This window comes from Pinus tabuliformis, chromosome J, assembly GCF_031772625.1.
Source record: "Pinus tabuliformis cultivar Carrire ecotype Pingquan chromosome J, CPIR1, whole genome shotgun sequence".
Lineage (NCBI taxonomy): Eukaryota > Viridiplantae > Streptophyta > Pinopsida > Pinales > Pinaceae > Pinus > Pinus tabuliformis.
The window spans coordinates 68,222,151-68,227,823 of NC_142295.1; positions in this window are offsets into that span (position 1 = coordinate 68,222,151).

Below are 5,673 nucleotides of genomic sequence, written 5' to 3' on the forward strand. Positions count from 1 at the left end.
TCGTGGATCTATGTTGAAACGTGTTGTTGGAGTTTGAAATGTGGAGATCCGTGGAGTTTGGAGTTGAAACGTGGTGTTCGTAAGTTTTTTTTTACATTAAGATTCCACGTATATGTCAAGTTTTTTCTCAAATCAACATATGTATGTGTGAAATGTGAAAAGGTTAAAACATTATATATGTTTTATATATTTATTATGAAACATATATAATTATATGTTGGAATTTTGAAAAGTATATTTTAAAAGGGAGCAGGAATTTTGAAAAGGGTATTTTAAAAGGAGTAAGGTCATTATTACTAAATTTTAAAGAGTAATAATTAAAATTTTATTTTTAAGTGGAGTTTTTGTGTTTTGGGGCGTGAATTTGGTTGAAAATGGAGACAACAGTTACAAATATGGAGAAGTTCAGCAGGTCTAATTTTTCCCTATGGAAATCACAGATGGAGGATATACTAATTTTAAAGGATTAGTGTTTGCCGATTGAGGGCACAACAAAGAAACCCTCATCGATGACAAATGAAGAGTGGAATAAGCTAGATATAAAGGTGATTGTAACAATTTGCCAATATTTAGCAAAGAATGTTTATTTCAATGTGTCCGAAGAAAAGACGGTTGAAGGATTATGGAAGAAGCTCCATGATCTATATGAGAAGAACACGGCATCAAACAAAGTGTTCTTGATGAAGAAGCTTTACAATCTCAAAATGAAGGAGGGTGCTTTAGTTGTTGAGCGCTTGAATGCATTTAATATTATTACTAATCAACTTGCCTCTGTTAAAATCATTTTAGATGATGAAATTAGAGCTATTTTTCTAATGTGTTCTATGCCAGACAACTGGGAAAATTTAATTGTATCTATGAGCACTTCAACAACTACAGGGACCTTAAAGTTTGTTGATGTCAGCATCATTTTAATGAATGAGGAGTTGCGACGCAAGTCAATTGCGGAAAACCAGGGAGAAGAGGCTCTTGCTCTAGCTGATCGTGGTAGGAGAATGGATCGAGGCTTGCAAGGATGATCAAGATCGAAAGGCTGATCAAAAAAAAGGAGAGGAAGGATCATCTGCTTTCATTGTGGTAAACCCGGGCACATGAAGAAAGAATGTTGATTCTGGAAGAAAGGACAAAAGGATCAGAGACCGTCTAGCACAAATCACAAGTCATCTAGCACAAATGAAGGTGAGACTACTGCTGTAGCCACAGATGGTGATGTGTTGTTTACTGTTTCAGTAGAGGATGCATGTGTATATACATCTAGCAGTAGCTTTGATTGGATCCTTGACTCTGGGGCATCTCACCATGTAACCCCCTTCAAAGATAGTTTTGTTTCATATAATCCTGGTAATTATGGTAGAGTGCATTTGGGGAATAATCATTTTTGTAGTATTGTTGGAGTGGGAGATGTCCAAATCAAGATGAAAGATGGACAAGATATATTGTTGAAATAGGTCCGGCATGTGCCAGAAATGCGCATGAGTTTAATCTCTATGGGATGATTGGATGATGAAGGCTATTCGACCAGCTTTGGAAAATAAGGCTGGAAAATTAGCAAAGGTGCATTGGTCGTGGCCAAAGGACCCAAGACAGGAACATTATACATATTGAAGACACTGATAGAAAAATCAGATTTGGCTGCTGTCACAAAAGAAGGAAATTCAACAGATCTGTGGCATAAGCGTTTGGGTCACATGAGCGAGAAGGGCTTAAAAATCCTTGTTGGTAAAAATTTATTGCCAAGTTTGAAATCCTACAGTCTTGATCTTTGTGAGCATTGTATATATGATAGACAAAGAATGGTTTCATTCCTTAGAGGTGGCCATGACAGAAAGAAAAATGTGTTAGAATTGGTACACTCAGATGTGTTTGGGCCTGTTAACATCAAATCATTAGGAGAAGCATCATATTTTGTAACATTTATAGATGATGCATCCAGGAAAGTTTGGGCATATCCTATGAAAAATAAAAGTGAAGTGTTTGGAATATTTCAAAATTTCCATGTTGCTATTGAAATAGAGACTAACAAATTACTAAAGTGTTTAAGAACAGATAATGGTGGAGAATATTGCTCAAATACATTTAAGGAATATTGTAACAGGTTTGGCATAAAGCATGAGAAGACTGTGCCTGGTACTCCTCAACAAAATGGTGTCGCAGAAAGGATGAATCGCACCATTATGGAAAAGGTGCTAAGTATGTTGTCCAATTCCGGTTTGGAGGAGAATTTTTGGGCTGAAGCAGTCAGGATCGCTTGCTACCTCATATATAGATCTCCAACTATAGCCTTGGATTGCGGTATCCCTGAAGAAGTTTGGACTAGTAAGAATTTGAATTATTCTCACTTGAAAATCTTTGGATGTGAAGCATTCGTACATATTCCCAAAGAAAATAGAACTAAGCTAGATGATAAATCTATGAAATGCATTTTTTTGGCATATGTGGATGAAGATCTTGGTTATAGTCTATGGGATCCAGTCAAACATAAAATTATTAGAAGCAGGGATGTTATATTTAATGAGTCAGAAATGTTCAAGAGGACTGTAGGTGAGTTGGAGGTCAAGAAGGTTATTGACAGGTTTGAAGAGCAGCAGGAAAACATACCACCAATACAAGAAAATGAACAGCAAATTCAGGAGCATGAAGAACAACAAGTGGAAAATAATGAACAACAAGAAGAAGGAATCTTGCAGGAACCTTTACAGGAGATTCAACCTGATAATGCACCACCACAGTTGGTTCGCAAATCTTCTAGGCCTCATAAGCCTTCACAAAGGTATCATCCTTCAAACTATATTTTGTTGACTGATGAAGGTGAACCTAATTGTTTTCAAGAAGCTTGTAAAGTCGAGCACAGTAAAGAATGGAAGAAAGCAATGGAAGAAGAAATGAACTCTTTGTAGGAAAATAAAACTTGGGAGTTGGTAAACATCCCAAAAGGTAGAAAGGATCTACAAAACAAATGGGTATATATGATTAAGCATGAAGGTGATGAAAAGAAGGAGAGGTATAAAGCAAGACTGGTGGTGAAAGGTTTTGCCCAAAAATAAGGTATTGACTTCACTGAAATTTTCTCACCTGTTGTTAAAATGTCATCCATTAGAGTCATTCTTGGTCTAGTTTCTACTTTAGACCTAGAATGTGAACAGTTAGATGTAAAAACTGTTTTCCTTCATGGTGAATTGGAGGAAGAAATTTATATGGAGCAGTCAGAAGGCTTCATAGAAAAAGGCAAAGAAGGCCTTGTTTGTAGGTTGAAGAAGAGTCTCTATGGGTTGAAACAGGCACCACGACAATGGTACAAGAAATTTGCTTCATTCATGTTGGAACATGGTTTTCAGAGATTGGAAGCTGACCATTGTGTATATATCAAGAGGTATGATCAAGGAAAGTATATCATATTATTGTTATATGTGGATGACATGTTGATTGTTGGGAATGATAAGAATAAGATCAATAGGTTGAAGAAATATTTGGGTAGCAAATTTGCAATGAAGGATTTGGGACCAGCACAACAGATATTGGGCATGCAAATTATGCGTGACAGGAAAAACAAAAGGTTGTCGCTGTCACAAGAAAAATATATCAAGAAGGTGCTTGACAGGTTTAATATGAAGGATGCCAAGCCAATTGGTACACCCCTTGCAGCCCACTTCAAGCTGAATACTGAATTATGTCCTAGTAATGACAAAGAGAAAGAAGAAATGAGCAAGATTCCTTATGCTTCAGCAGTTGGCAGCTTAATGTATGCCATGGTATGCACACGACCAAAAATTGGATATTCAGTGGGAGTAGTGAGTAGGTTCCTTGCCAATCCAGGCAAACAACATTGGCAAGCAGTAAAATGGATTTTAAGGTATCTCAAGGGTACTATTCGTTATTGTTTATGTTTTGGTCATAATGAGACTATGATTGAAGGATTTACAGATGCAGATATGGCTGGAGATATGGATACCAGAAAGTCCACTACAAGTTATTTGTATACATTTGTAGGTGCAGCAGTATCTTGGGTGTCAAGGCTACAAAGAATAGTAGCTCTCTCTACAACAAAAGCAGAGTACATAGCTGCAACAGAAGCTTGTAAAGAGATGTTGTGGATGCAACGATTCCTAGGAGAGATAGGAATAAAGCAGGACAAGTATGTGTTATATTATGATAGTCAGAGTGCCATTCACTTGGCGAAAAACTCAGCATTTCATTCAAAAACCAAGCACGCTAACTTAAGGTACCATTGGATCTGGCATGTGTTGGAGGAAGAACAGTTATCCTTGGAAAAGATCCATACAGATAGGAACCCTGCTGATATGCTCACTAAGATTCTACCACGAAATAAACACGAGTTATGTAGAGGCATGGTAGGACTCGGTGTGACTTGATCACTCTTATTTGGCTTCAAGTGGGAGAATGTTAAGTGTGAAGCCAAATTCATGCAGGATTCTAGATTCTTCTACATTGCCAGTAGTTTCTAGAATCACATGTAGGATTCTAGATCGTCCTACACCGCCGGTGGTTTATAGGTCATTCCAGATCTCCATCTGAATCTCATACAGGATTCTAGATCCTTCTTCTACCTCTATAAATTTGTAATTTCTCTGGCCAAGCATGTAAGCCAAGGCCCAAGCCTGTTATGTAATGCAAAGTGATTTCTGTTCTCCAGTGATTGTTTTAATATTTCGTTGTTTCTGACTAAGTAATCTTTTTGTTTCTCCATTTGTCTGTCTCCGTGAATTATTCTCTGCTATTGCCATCTAGGTCTTTGAGTATAAATCTGCTCCGTTGTGTGTATGTGTGCTTTGCTCTAACATTCATCTCGTGCAAGCTCTAGAGATCAGGGCTCGCTAGTTTGGAGACTTCCTCAGCAAAGGCAGAGCTTTGGTTTCATATAGCCTTTAGTTTGATCCAAATTCCAATTTTGGAAGGTACTTCTCTATTTACTATTGTTAACTTCAGTTCTTGCACTAAATTATGCTTGAATGGAAATTCCATAATTGTAGCCTTTTCTCACAATGCTTTGAGGGTGAATTGGAATATAGAAAGGTGGATTTAGACTCAGTTAGGTAACTCAACAGCTCTATTGGCCTTCCATGGAGCTTTATTCATGTCCTCGGTTTAGTGGTTTGGGTAGAAATTTCAGATTCTTCCTTCCAAACTGACCTTAGATTTCTATGTTGGGTTGTTTGGATTTTTACTTGGTTCTCATATCATCTTTGGGGCTCAAGTCACACACAATATAAAAGTGGAATTAAATCCCTCATGTTATCATAGTCTTGAAGCCACCAAGGGGAATTTTGGGTCGCTCCCATTTGCTAAAAAGGGTCGGAGTTTCGCTCAGACCTCCCTAATGAGTTATGGTTCCAAACTCAGAATCATCTTCTGTGGAAAGCCCATGCTCTCACTATTTGTATGCTCATGAAGCCCTTCATACAGAAGATTACGACTTGCAAGTTAAGTTATGCCAAATGTATCACTCCCTGGTGGATCACACTCATAAGCTAATGTCACTCCAGTACTAGATCTTACGCTTGATAGATGAGGTCGGCGTGCTCTGGAACATTATTATGGATCTCAAACTTAGTGAAGATGTCTCCACAGGTCCTTACTAGCTCCAGAAAAATTCAGGCAAAAAGGACATCGAACTTAAGAGGACAACAATTGAGAATGATTAAATTTTAGGATTGT